The sequence below is a fragment of the Triticum aestivum genome, chromosome 7D (genome assembly GCF_018294505.1).
Source record: "Triticum aestivum cultivar Chinese Spring chromosome 7D, IWGSC CS RefSeq v2.1, whole genome shotgun sequence".
NCBI lineage: Eukaryota > Viridiplantae > Streptophyta > Magnoliopsida > Poales > Poaceae > Triticum > Triticum aestivum.
The window spans coordinates 214,432-230,173 of NC_057814.1; positions in this window are offsets into that span (position 1 = coordinate 214,432).

Consider the following 15,742-nt stretch of genomic DNA (forward strand, 5'->3'; position numbering starts at 1 on the left):
GCTGGTAACGAGATTGAGCTAGGTATTGAGATACCGACGATCGAATCTCGGGCAAGTAACATATCGATGACAAAGGGAACAACGTATGTTGTTATGCGGTTTGACCGACAAAGATCTTCGTAGAATATGTAGGAACCAATATGAGCATCCAGGTTCCGCTATTGGTTATTGACCGGAGACATGTCTCGGTCATGTCTACATAGTTCTCGAACCCGTAGGGTCCGCACGCTTAAAGTTCTGTGACGATCGGTATTATGAGTTTATATGTTTTGATGTACCGAAGGTAGTTCGGAGTCCCGGATATGATCACGGACATGACGAGCAGTCTCGAAATGGTCGATACATAAAGATCGATATATTGGATGACTATGTTTGGACTTCAGAAGGGTTCCGGGCAAGTTCGTACTAATACCGGAGTACCGGGGGGTTACCGGAACCCCCCGGGGGATGTAATGGGCCTGTTGGGCCTTAGTGGAGAAGAGAGAGGGCAGCCAGGAGGTGGCGCACGGCCCCCCTTGCCCCAGTCCGAATTGGACAAGGGAAGGGGGCGGCGGCCCCCCTCTCCTTCCCTCTCTCCACCTCCTCATTCCCCCTTCTACTCCCACTAGGAAAGGAGGAGTCCTACTCCCGGTGGGAGTAGGACTCCCCCCTTGGCGCGCCCTCCTCCTTGGCCGGCCGCCTCCCCCCTAGCTCCTTTATATACGGGGGCAGGGGGCACCCCAAGACACACAAGTTGATCATTGATCTTTTAGCCGTGTGCGGTGCCCCCCTCCACCATATTCCACCTCGGTCATATCATAGCGGTGCTTAGGCGAAGCCCTGCATCGGTAACTTCATCAACATCGTCACCACACCGTCGTGCTGACGAAACTCTCCCTCGAGCTCTACGAGATCATGAGTTCCCGGGACGTCACCGAGCTGAACGTGTGCTGAACGCGGAAGTGCCGTACGTTCGGTACTGAGGATCGGTCGATCATGAAGACATACGACTACATCAACCGCGTTGTCATAACGCTTCCGCTTAACGGTCTACGAGGGTACGTGGACGACACTCTTCCCTCTCGTTGCTATGCATCACGATGATCTTGCGTGTGCGTAGGATTTTTTTTGAAATTACCACGTTCCCCAACAGTGGCATGCTACCTCTTGAGCACTGCGTTGGGTTTCCCTTGAAGAGGAAAGGGTGATGCAGTAAAGTAGCGTAAGTATTTCCCTCAGTTTTTGAGAACCAAGGTATCAATCCAGTAGGAGACCACGCTCGAGTCCCACACACCTACACAAACAAATAAGAACCTCGCAACCAACGCGATAAAAGGGGTTGTCAATCCCTTCACGGTCACTTACGAGAGTGAGATCTGATAGATATGATAAGATAATATTTTTGGTATTTTTATAATAAAGAGAAATAAAGATGCAAAGTAAAATAAATGGCAATAGAAATAGCTAAGTGTTGGAAGATTAATATGATGGAAAATAGACCCGGGGGCCATAGGTTTCACTAGTGGCTTCTCTCAAGAGCACAAGTATTACGGTGGGTGAACAAATTACTGTCGAGCAATTGATAGAATTGAGCATAGTTATGAGAATATCTAGGTATGATCATGTATATAGGCATCACGTCCGTGACAAGTAGACCGAAACGATTCTGCATCTACTACTATTAGTCCACACATCGACCGCTATCCAGCATGCATCTAAAGTATTAAGTTCATAAGAACGGAGTAACGCTTTAAGCAAGTTGACATGATGTAGAGGGATAAACTCATGCAGTATGATATAAACCCCATCTTTGTATCCTCGATGGCAACAATACAAGACGTGTCGTTTCCCTTTCTGTCACTGGGATCGAGTACCGCAAGATTGATCCCAAAGCTAAGCACTTCTCCCATTGCAAGAAAGATCAATCTAGTAGGCCAAACCAAAATGATAATTCGAAGAGACTTGCAAAGATAACCAATTATACATAAAAGAATTCAGAGGAGATTCAAATATTGTTCATAGATAAACTTGATCATAAACCCACAATTCATCGGTCTCGACAAACACACCACAAAAGAAGATTACATCGAACAGATCTCCAAGAGAATCAAGGAGAACTTTGTATTGAGATCCAAAGAGAGAGAAGAAGCCATCTAGCTAATAACTATGGACCCGAAGGTCTGAGGTAAACTACTCACACATCATCGGAGAGGCTACGGTGTTGATGTAGAAGCCCTCCGTGATCAATGCCCCCTCCGGCGGAGCGCTGGAAAAGGCCCCAAGATGGGATCTCATGGGTACAGAAGGTTGCGGCGGTGGAATTAGGTTTTCGTGGATGCCTCTGATGGTTTGGGGGTACGTAGGTATATATAGGAGGAAGAAGTACGTCGGTGGAGCAACGTGGGCCCCACGAGGGTGGAGGGCGCGCCTAGGGGGGTAGGCGCGCCCCCTGCCTCATGCTCTCCTCGTTGATTTCTTTACGTGGACTCCAAGTCCTCTGGATCACGTTTGTTCCGAAAATCACGTTCCCGAAGGTTTCATTCCGTTTGGACTCCGTTTGATATTCTTTTTCTGCGAAACACTGAAATAGGCAAAAAAACAGCAATTTGGGCTGGGCCTCCGGTTAATAGGTTAGTCCCAAAAATAATATAAAAGTGTATAATAAAGCCCATTAAACATCCAAAACAGAATATAATATAGCATGGAACAATAAAAAATTATAGATACGTTGGAGACGTATCAAGCATCCCCAAGCTTAATTCCTGCTCGTCCTCGAGTAGGTAAATGATAAAAAGAGAATTTTTGATGTGGAATGCTACTTGGCATAATTTTCAATGTAATTCTCTTAATTGTGGTATGAATGTTCAGATCCGAATGATTCAAGATAAAATTCTAATATTGACATAAAAATAATAATAATTCAAGCATACTAACTAAGCAATTATGTCTTCTCAAAATAACATGGCCAAAGAAAGTTATCCCTACAAAATCATATAGTCTGGCTATGCTCTATCTTCATCACACAAAGTATTTAATCATGCACAACCCCGATGACAAGCCAAGCAATTGTTTCATACTTTTGGTGTTCTCAAACTTTTCAATCTTCGCGCAATACATGAGCGTGAGCCATGGACATAGAACTATATGTGGAATAGAATGGTGGTTGTGGAGAAGACAAAAAAGTAGAAGATAGTCTCACATCAACTAGGCGTATCAACGGGCTATGGAGATGCCCATTGATAGATATCAATGTGAGTGAGTAGGGATTGCCATGCAACGGATGCACTAGAGCTATAAGTATGTGAAAGCTCAACAAAAGAAACTAAGTGGGTGTGCATCCAACTCGCTTGCTCATGAAGACCTAGGGCATTTTGAGGAAGCCCATCATTGGAATATACAAGCCAAGTTCTATAATGAAAATTTCCCACTAGTATATGAAAGTGATAACATAGGAGACTCTCTATCATGAAGATCATGGTGCTACTTTTGAAGCACAAGTGTGGTAAAAGGATAGTAACATTGTCCCTTCTCTCTTTTTCTCTCATTTTTTTTCTTTGGGCCTTCTCTCTTTTTTTGGCCTCTTTTTTTATTTAGTCCGGAGTCTCATCCCGACTTATGGGGGAATCATAGTCTCCATCATCCTTTCCTCACTTGGGACAATGCTCTAATAATGATGATCATCACACTTTTATTTTCTTTACAACTCAAGAATTACAACTCAAAACTTAGAACAAAATATGACTCTATGTGGATGCCTCCGGCGGTGTACCGGGATATGCAATGATTCAAGAGTGACATGTATGAAAGAATTATGAACGGTGGCTTTGTCACAAATACGATGTCAACTACATGATCATGCAAAGCAATATGACAATAATGAAGCGTGTCATAGTAAACGGAACGGTGGTAAGTTGCATGGCAATATATCTCGGAATGCTATGGAAATGCCATGATAGGTAGGTATGGTGGCTGTTTTGAGGAAGGTATATGGTGGGTGTATGATACCGGCGAAAAGTGCGCGGTATTAGAGAGGCTTGCAATGGTGGAAGGAAGAGAGTGCGTATAATCCATGGACTCAACATTAGTCATAAAGAACGCATATACTTGTTGCAAAAACCTACGAGTTATCAAAGCAAAGTATTACGCGCATGCTCCTAGGGGGATAGATTGGTAGGAAAAGACCATCGCTCGTCCCCGACCGCCACTCATAAGGAAGACAATCAATAAATAAATCATGCTCTGACTTCATCACATAACGGTTCACCATACGTGCATGCTACGGGAATCACAAACTTTAACACAAGTACTTCTCAAATTCACAACTACTCAACTAGCATGACTCTAATATCACCATCTTCATATCTCAAAACAATTATCAAGCATCAAACTTCTCATAGTATTCAACGCACTCATAAGAATTTTTTTTACTAATCTTGGATGCCTATCATAATTAAAGTAAATTACCATGCTGTTTTGTAGGACTCTCAAAATAATATAAGTGAAGCATGAGAGAACAATAGTTTCTATAGAACAAATCCACCACCGTGCTCTAAAAGATATAAGCGAAGCACTAGAGCAAAAACTATATAGCTCAAAAGATATAAGTGAAGCACATAGAGTATTCTAATAAATTCCGAATCATGTGTGTCTCTCTCAAAAGGTGTGTACAGCAAGGATGATTGTGGTAACTAAAAAGCAAAGAATCAAATTATACAAGACGCTCCAAGCAAAACACATATCATGTGGTGAATAAAAATATAGCTCCAAGTAAAGTTACTGATGGACGAAGACGAAAGAGGGGATGCCTTCCGGGGCATCCCCAAGCTTTGGCTTTTTGGTGTCCTTAGATTATCTTGGGGTGCCATGGGCATCCCCAAGCTTAGGCTCTTTCCACTCCTTGTTCCATAATCCATCAAATCTTTTACCCAAAACTTGAAAACTTCACAACACAAAACTTAGCAGAAAATCTTGTGAGCTCCGTTAGCGAAAGAAAACAAAACACCACTTCAAGGTACTGTAATGAACTCATTCTTTATTTATATTGGTGTTAAACCTAATGAATTCCAACTTCTCTATGGTTTATAAACTATTTTACTAGCCATAGATTCATCAAAATAAGCAAACAACACACGAAAAACAAAATCTGTCAAAAACAGAACAGTCTGTAGTAATCTGTGACTAACGCAAACTTCTGGAACTCAAAAAAATCTACCAAAATAGTAAGACCTAGACAATTTGTTTATTGATCTACTGCAATTGGAATCAGTATTTTATCACGTTTTGGTGATTTTTAACTATTGTTTTCGTGAACAGAAAGTTTCTGGAATTTTCCGCAAGATCAAATAACTATCACCCAAGAAGATCCTATAGGTTTAACTTGGCACAAACACTAATTAAAACATAAAAACAAATCTAACCAGAGGCTGGATCAAATATTTATTCCTAAACAGAAGCAAAAAGCAAAAAACTAAAATAAAATTGGGTTGCCTCCCAACAAGCGCTATCGTTTAACGCCCCTAGCTAGGCATAAAAACAAGGATAGATCTAGGTATTGCCATCTTTGGTAGGCAATCCATAAGTGGCTCTCATAATGGATTCATAAAGTAATTTTATTTTCTGTCTAGGGAAGTGTTCCATGCCTTTCCTTAACAGAAATTGGAACCTAATATTCCCTTCCTTCATATCAATAATTGCATCAATCGTTCTAAGGAAAGGTCTATCAAGAATAATAGGACATGAAGGATTGCAATCTATATCAAGAACAATGAAATCTACGGGCACATAGTTCCTATTTGCAACAATAAGAACATCATTAATTCTTCCCATAGGTTTCTTAATGGTGGAATCCGCAAGGTGCAAGTTCAAAGAACAATCATCAAATTCACGGAAACCTAACAAATCACATAAAGTTTTTGGAATCGTGGAAACACTAGCACCCAAATCACACAAAGCATAGCATTCATGATCTTTAATTTTAATTTTAATAGTAGGTTCCCACTCATCATAAAGATTTCTAGGGATAGAAACTTCCAACTCAAGTTTTTCTTCATAAGATTGCATCAAAGCATCAACGATATGTTTAGTAAAAGCTTTATTTTGTCTATAAGCATGAGGAGAATTTAGCACGGATTGCAACAAGGAAATACAATCTATCAAAGAGCAATTATCATAATTAAGTTCCTTGAGATCCAAAATAGTGGGTTCATTAATTTCTAAAGTTTTGATCTCTTCAATCCCACTTTTACCCAATTTCGCATCAAGATCTGAAGACTCCGAATTTTTGGAACGCCTTCTAGGTAAAGGTGGCTCATATTCAGTCCCATCATTATCAAGATTCATATTGCAAAACAAAGATTTAATAGGAGACACATCAATAACTTTTAGATCTTCATCTTTATTATCAAACCATAAAATTCCTTAGACATATCATCGAGCTCTTTATTCATATATCCCATAAAGTTTTTTGTTCCTTAAGCTCGTTTCTAAAGAAATTATTATGCTCAAATTGTATATTCATAAAACTTCGGACGTTGTTTTCAATCTCTTCTAACCTTTTAAGGTGAAGGTCACCAAATCTAGGTAGAGCCATTGTGACAAGCAAGCAATCCAACACACGAGCAAACAAGAAGCAAGCGAAAAAGAGGCGAACGGAAAAGAGAGGGCGAATAAAACAGCAAGGGTGAAGTGGGGGAGAGGAAAACGAGAGGCAAAAGGCACATTATGTAATGCGAGGGATAAGAGTTTGTGATGGGTACTTGGTATGTCTTAACTTGTGCGTAGACTCCCCGGCAACGGCGCCAGAAATGGCTCGTTGTCGGGAGTCAAATCTTGACTTGACTGGGCGCGAATCTCCCCGGCAACGGTGCCAGAAATCCTTCTTGCTACCTCTTGAGCACTGCGTTGGTTTTCCCTTGAAGAGGAAAGGGTGATGCAGTAAAGTAGCATAAGTATTTCCCTCAGTTTTTGAGAACCAAGGTATCAATCCAGTAGGAGACCATGCTCGAGTCCCACGCACCTACACAAACAAATAAGAACCTCGCAACCAACGCGATAAAGGGGTTGTCAATCCCTTCACGGTCACTTACGAGAGTGAGATCTGATATATATGATAAGATAATATTTTTGTATTTTTATAATAAAGAGAAATAAGATGCAAAGTAAAATAAACGGCAATAGAAATAGCTAAGTGTTGGAAGATTAATATAATGGAAAATAGACCCGGGGGCCATAGGTTTCACTAGTGGCTTCTCTCAAGAGCACAAGTATTATGGTGGGTGAACAAATTACTGTCGAGCAATTGATAGAATTGAGCATAGTTATGAGAATATCTAGGTATGATCATGTATATAGGCATCACGTCCGTGACAAGTAGACCGAAACGATTCTGCATCTACTACTATTACTCCACACATCGACCGCTATCCAGCATGCATCTAGAGTATTAAGTTCATAAGAACGGAGTAACGCTTTAAGCAAGATGACATGATGTAGAGGGATAAACTCGTGCAATATGATATAAACCCCATCTTTTTATCCTCGATGGCAACAATACAATACGTGTCGTTTCCCTTTCTGTCACTGGGATCGAGCACCGCAAGATTGAACCCAAAGCTAAGCACTTCTCCCATTGCAAGAAAGATCAATCTAGTAGGCCAAACCAAACTGATAATTCGAAGAGACTTGCAAAGAACCAATCATACATAAAAGAATTCAGAGGAGATTCAAATATTGTTCATACATAAACTTGATCATAAACCCACAATTCATCGGTCTCGACAAACACACCACAAAAGAAGATTACATCGAATAGATCTCCAAGAGAATCGAGGAGAACTTTGTATTGAGATCCAAAGAGAGAGAAGAAGCCATCTAGCTAATAACTATGGACCCGAAGGTCTGAGATAAACTACTCACACATCATCGAAGAGGCTACGGTGCTGATGTAGAAGCCCTCCATGATCAATGCCCCCTCCGGCGGAGCACCGGAAAAGGCCCCAAGATGGGATCTCACGGGTACAGAAGGTTGCGGCGGTAGAATTAGGTTTTCGTGGATGCCTGTGATGGTTTGGGAGTACGTAGGTATATATAGGAGGAAGAAGTATGTCGGTGGAGTAACATGGGCCCCACGAGGGTGGAGGGCGCGCCCGGGGGGTAGGCGCGCCCCCCTGCCTCGTGCTCTCCTCGTTGATTTCTTTATGTGGACTCCAAGTCCTCTGGATTACGTTTGTTCCGAAAATCACGTTCCCGAAGGTTTCATTCCGTTTGGACTCCGTTTGATATTCTTTTTCTGCGAAACACTGAAATAGGCAAAAAAACAACAATTTGGGCTGGGCCTCCGGTTAATAGGTTAGTCCCAAAAATAATATAAAAGTGTATAATAAAGCCCATTAAACATCCAAAACAGAATATAATATAGCATGGAACAATAAAAAATTATAGATACATTGGAGACGTATCATGGCATCGGAGCCAGGTTTATGCGTAGATGTTATATGCACGAGTAGAACACAAGTGAGTTGTGGGCGATACAAGTCATACTGCTTACCAGCATGTCATACTTTGGTTCGGCGGTATTGTTGGATGAAGCGGCCCGGACCGACATTACGCATACTCTTACGCGAGACTGGTTCTACCGACGTGCTTTGCACACAGGTGGCTGGCGGGTGTCAGTTTCTCCAACTTTAGTTGAACCAAGTGTGGCTACGCCCAGTCCTTGAGAACGTTAAAACAACACTAACTTGACGAACTATCGTTGTGGTTTTGATGCGTAGGTAAGAACGGTTCTTGCTCAGCCCGTAGCAGCCATGTAAAACTTGCAACAACAAAGTAGATGACGTCTAACTTGTTTTTGCAGGGCATGTTGTGATGTGATATGGTCAAGACATGATGCTACATTTTATTGTATGAGATGATCATGTTTTGTAACGGAGTTATCGGCAACTGGCAGGAGCCATATGGTTGTTGCTTTATTGTATGCAATGTAATCGCCCTGTAATTGCTTTACTTTATCACTAAGCGGTAGCGATAGTCGTAGAAGCAATAGTTGGCGAGACGACAATGATGCTACGATGGAGATCAAGGTGTCGCGCCGGTGACGATGGTGATCATGACGGTGCTTTGGAGATGGAGATCAAAGGCACAAGATGATGATGGCCATATCATATCACTTATATTGATTGCATGTGATGTTTATCCTTTGTGCATCTTATTTTTCTTTGATTGACGGTAGCATTATAAGATGATCTCTCACTAAATTTCAAGGTATAAGTGTTCTCCCTGAGTATGCACCGTTGCGAAAGTTCGTCGTGCCGAGACACCACGTGATGATCGGGTGTGATAAGCTCTACGTTCAAATACAACAGGTGTAAGCCAGTTTTGCACACGCAGAATACTCAGGTTAAACTTGACGAGCCTAGCATATGCAGATATGGCCTCGGAACACTGAGACCGAAAGGTCGAGCGTGAATCATATAGTAGATATGATCAAAATAGTGATGTTCACCATTGAAAACTACTCCATCTCACGTGATGGTCGGACATGGTTTAGTTGAGATGGATCACGTGATCACTTGGATGATTCGAGGGATGTCTATCTAAGTGGGAGTTCTTAAGTAATATGATTAATTGAACTTTAATTTATCATGAACTTAGTACCTGATAGTATTTTGCTTGTCTATGTTGTTGTAGATAGATGGCCCGTGCTGTTGTTCCGTTGAATTTTAATGCGTTCCTTGAGAAAGCAAAGTTGAAAGATGATGGTAGCAATTACACGGACTAGGTCCGTAACTTGAGGATTATCCTCATTGCTGCACAGAAGAATTACGTCCTGGAAGCACCGCTGGGTGCCAGGCCTGCTGCAGATGCAACTAACGACGTTAAGAACATCTGGCAGAGCAAAGCTGATGACTACTCGATAGTTCAGTGTGCCATGCTTTACGGCTTAGAACGGGGACTTCAACGACGTTTTGAACGTCATGGAGCATATGAGATGTTCCAGGAGTTGAAGTTAATATTTCAAGCAAATGCCCGGATTGAGAGATATGAGGTCTCCAACAAGTTCTACAATTGCAAGATGGAGGAGAATAGTTATGTCAGTGAACATATACTCAAAATGTCTGGGTATAATAATCACTTGATTCAACTGGGAGTTAATCTTCCGGATGATAGTGTCATTGACAGAATTCTTCAATCACTGCAACCAAGCTACAAGAGCTTTGTGATGAACTATAATATGCAAGGGATGGATAATACAATTCCCGAGCTCTTCGCAATGCTAAAAGCTACGGAGGTAGAAATCAAGAAGGAGCATCAAGTGTTGATGGTCAATAAGACCACCAGTTTCAAGAAAAAGGGTAAAGGGAAGAAGAAGGTCAACTTCAAGAAAAACAGCAAACAAGTTGCTGCTCAGGAGAAGAAACCCAAGTCTGGACCTAAGCCTGAGACTGAGTGCTTCTAGTTCAAACAGACTAGTCACTGGAAGCGGAACTGCCCCAAGTATTTGGCGGATAAGAAGGATGGCAAGGTGAACAAAGGTATATGTGATATACATGTTATTGATGTGTACCTTACTAATGCTCGCAGTAGCACCTGGGTATTTGATACTAGTTCTGTTGCTAATATTTGCAACTCGAAACAGGGACTACGGATTAAGTGAAGATTGGCTAAGGACGAGGTGACGATGCGCGTGGGAAATGGTTCCAAAGTCGATGTGATCGCGGTCAGCACGCTACCTCTACATCTACCTTCGGGATTAGTTTTAGACCTGAATAATTGCTATTTGGTGCCAGCGTTAAGCATGAACATTATATCTGGATCTTGTTTGATGCGAGACAGTTATTCATTTAAATCAGAGAATAATGGTTGTTCTATTTATATGAGTAATATCTTTTATGATCATGCACCCTTGAAGAGTGGTCTATTTTTATTAAATCTCGATAGTAGTGATACACATATTCATAATGTTGAAGCCAAAAGATGCAGAGTTGATAATGATAGTGCAACTTATTTGTGGCACTGCCGTTTAGATCATATTGGTGTAAAGCGCATGAAGAAACTCCATACTGATGGACTTTTGGAATCACTTGATTATGAATCACTTGGTACTCGCGAACCATGCCTCATGGGCAAGATGACTAAAACGTCGTTCTCCGGAACAATGGAGCGAGCAACAGATTTGTTGGAGATTATACATACTGATGAATGTGGTCTGATGAATATTGAGGCTCGCGGCGGGTATCGTTATTTTCTCACCTTCACAGATGATTTGAGCAGATATGGGTATATCTACTTAATGAAACATAAGTCTGAGACATTTGAAAAGTTCAAAGAATTTCAGAGTGAAGTGGAAAATCATCGTAACAAGAAAATAAAGTTTCTACGATCTAATCGTGGAGGAGAATATTTGAGTTACGAGTTTGGTCTACATTTGAAACAAAGCGGAATAGTTTCACAACTCACGCCACCCGGAACACCACAGCGTAATGGTGTGTCCGAACTTCGTAATCGTACTTTACTAGATATGGTGCGACCTATGATGTCTCTTACTGATTTACCGCTATCATTTTGGGGTTATGCTTTAGAGACAACTGCATTCACATTAAATAGGGCACCATCAAAATCCATTGAGACGATGCCTTATGAACTATGGTTTGGCAAGAAACCAAAGTTGTCGTTTCTTAAAGTTTGGGGCTGCGATGCTTATGTAAAAAAACTTCAACCTGATAAGCTCGAACCCAAATCGGAGAAATGTGTCTTCATAGGATACCCAAAGGAAACTGTTGGGTACACCTTCTATCACAGATCCGAAGGCAAGACATTTGTTGCCAAGAATGGATCCTTTCTAGAGAAGGAGTTTCTCTCGAAAAAAGTGAGTGGGAGGAAAGTAGAACTTGATGAGGTAACTGTACCTGCTCCCTTATTGGAAAGTAGTTCATCACAGAAACCGGTTTCTGTGACACCTACACCAATTAGTGAGGAGTTAATGATGTTGATCATGAATCTTCAGATCAAGTTACTACCGAACCTCGTAGGTCAACTAGAGTAAGATCCGCACCAGAGTGGTACGGTAATCTTGTTCTGGAGGTCATGTTACTTGACCAAGGCGAACCTACGAACTATGAAGAAGCGATGGTGAGCCCAGATTCCGCAAAATGGCTTGAGGCCATGAAATCTGAGATGGGATCCATGTATGATAACAAAGTGTGGACTTTGGTTGACTTGCGGGATGATAGGCAAGCCATAGAGAATAAATGGATCTTCAAGAAGAAGACTGACGCTGACGGTAATGTTACTGTCTACAAAGCTCGACTTGTTGCGAAAGGTTTTCGACAAGTTCAAGGGGTTTACTATGATGAGACTTTCTCACCCGTAGCGATGCTTAAGTCTGTCCGAATCATGTTAGCAATTGCTGCATTTTATGATTATGAAATTTGGCAAATGGATGTCAAAACTGCCTTCCTGAATGGATTTCTGGAAGAAGAGTTGTATATGATGCAACCGGAAGGTTTTGTCAATCCAAAGGGAGCTAACAAAGTGTGCAAGCTCCAGCGATCCATTTATGGACTGGTGCAAGCCTCTCAGAGTTGGAATAAACGTTTTGATAGTGTGATCAAAGCATATGGTTTTATACAGACTTTTGGAGAAGCCTGTATTTACAAGAAAGTGAGTGGGAGCTCTGTAGCCTTTCTAATATTATATGTGGATGACATATTGCTGATTGGAAATGATATAGAATTTCTGGATAGCATAAAAGGATACTTGAATAAAAGTTTTTCAATGAAAGACCTCGGTGAAGCTGCTTACATATTGGGCATCAAGATCTATCGAGATAGATCAAGACGCTTAATTGGACTTTCACAAAGCACATACCTTGACAAAGTTTTGAAAAAGTTCAAAATGGATCAAGCAAAGAAAGGGTTCTTGCCTGTGTTACAAGGTGTGAAATTGAGTCAGACTCAATGCCCAACCACTGCAGAAGATAGAGAGAAAATGAGAAGTGTTCCCTATGCTTCAGCCATAGGCTCTATCATGTATGCAATGCTGTGTACCAGACCTGGTGTGTGCCTTGTTATTAGCTTAGCAGGGAGGTACCAAAGTAATCCAGGAATGGATCACTGGACAGCGGTCAAGAACATCTTGAAATACCTGAAAAGGACTAAGGATATGTTTCTCGTTTATGGAGGTGACAAAGAGCTCGTCGTAAATGGTTACGTCGATGCAAGCTTTGACACTGATCCGGACAATTCTAAATCGCAAACCGGATACGTGTTTACATTGAACGGTGGAGCTGTCAGTTGGTGCAGTTCTAAACAAAGCGTCGTGGCGGGATCTACGTGTGAAGCGGAGTACATAGCTGCTTCGAAAGCAGCAAATGAAGGAGTCTGGATGAAGGAGTTCATATCCGATATAGGTGTCATACCTAGTGCATCGGGTCCAATGAAAATCTTTTGTGACAATACTGGTGCAATTGCTTTGGCAAAGGAATCCAGATTTCACAAGAGAACCAAGCACATCAAGAGGCTCTTCAATTCCATCCGGGATCAAGTCCAGGTGGGAGACATAGAGATTTGCAAGATACATACGGATGTGAATGTTGCAGACCCGTTGACTAAGCCTCTTCCACGAGCAAAACATGATCAACACCAAAACTCCATGGGTGTTAGAATCATTACTGTGTAATCTAGATTATTGACTCTAGTGCAAGTGGGAGATTGAAGGAAATATGCCCTAGAGGCAATAATAAAGTTATTATTTATTTCCTCATATCATGATAAATGTTTATTATTCATGCTAGAATTGTATTAACCGGAAACATAATACATGTGTGAATACATAGACAAACATAGTGTCACTAGTATGCCTCTACTTGACTAGCTCGTTGATCAAAGATGGTTGAGTTTCCTAGCCATAGACATGAGTTGTCATTTGATTAACGGGATCACATCATTAGGAGAATGATGTGATTGACTTGACCCATTCCGTTAGCTTAGCACTTGATCGTTTAGTTTACTGCTATTGCTTTCTTCATGACTTATACATGTTCCTATGACTATGAGATTATGCAACTCCCGATTACCGTAGGAACACTTTGTGTGCTACCAAACGTCACAACGTAACTGGGTGATTATAAAGGTGCTCTACAGGTGTCTCCGATGGTACTTGTTGAGTTGGCATAGATCGAGATTAGGATTTGTCACTCCTATTGTCGGAGAGGTATCTCTGGGCCCTCTCGGTAATGCACATCACTATAAGCCTTGCAAGCAATGTGACTAATGAGTTAGTTGTGGGATGATGCATTACGAAACGAGTAAAGAGACTTGCCGGTAACGAGATTGAGCTAGGTATTGAGATACCGACGATCGAATTTCGGGCAAGTAACATATCGATGACAAAGGGAACAATGTATGTTGTTATGCGGTTTGACCGATAAAGATCTTCGTAGAATATGTAGGAACCAATATGTGTTGGGGATCGTAGCAGAATTTTAAAATTTCCTCCGCATCACCAAGATCCATCTGTGGAGTATACTAGCAACGAGGGGAAGGGAGTGCATCTACATACCCTTGTAGATCGCGAGGGGAAGCGTTCAAGTGAACGGAGTTGATGGAGTCGTACTCGCCGTGATCCAAATCACCGATGACCGAGTGCCGAACGGACGACACCTCCGCGTTCAACACACGTACGGAGCAGCGACGTCTCCTCCTTCTTGATCCAGCAAGGGGGAAGGAGAGGTTGATGGAGATCCAGCAGCACGACGGCGTGGTGGTGGATGTAGCGGGATCTTGGCAGGGCTTCGCCAAGCTTCTGCAAGAGGGAGAGGTGTTGCAGGGGGAGAGGGAGGCGCCAGGGGCTGTGGTGTTGCTGCCCTCCCTCCCCCCCTTTATATAGGCCCCCTGGAGGGGGGCGCCGGCCCTGGAAACCCATCTATGGGGGGGGGGGGCGGCGGCCAAGGGGGGGAAACTTCCCACCCAAGTCAAGTGGGGCGCCCCCCACCCCTAGGGTTTCCAACCCTAGGCGCAGGGGAGGCCCAAGGGGGGCGCCCCAGCCCACTAAGGGCTGGTTCCCTTCCCTCTTCAGCCCATGGGGCCCTCCGGGATAGGTGGCCCCACCCGGTGGACCCCCAGGACCCTTCCGGTGGTCCCGGTACAATACCGATAACCCCCGAAACTTTCCCGGTGGCCAAAACTGGACTTCCTATATATAATTCTTCACCTCCGGACCATTCCGGAACTCCTCGTGACGTCCAGGATCTTATCCGGGACTCCGAACAACTTTCGGGTTTCTGCATACTCAACCCTAGCGTCACCGAACCTTAAGTGTGTAGACCCTACGGGTTCGGGAGACATGCAGACATGACCGAGACGCCTCTCCGGTCATTAACCAACAACGGGATCTGGATACCCATGTTGGCTCCCACATGTTCCACAATGATCTCATCGGATGAACCACGATGTCGAGGATTCAATCAATCCCGTATACAATTCCCTTTGTCAATCGGTATGTTACTTGCCCGAGATTCGATCGTCGGTGTCCCAATACCTTGTTCAATCTCGTTACCGGCAAGTCTCTTTACTCGTACCGTAATGCATGATCCCGTGGCTAACTCCTTAGTCACATTGAGCTCATTATGATGATGCATTACCGAGTGGGCCCAGAGATACCTCTCCGTCACACGGAGTGACAAATCCCAGTCTCGATCCGTGCCAACTCAACAGACACTTTCAGAGATACCCGTAGTGTACCTTTATAGTCACCCAGTTACTTG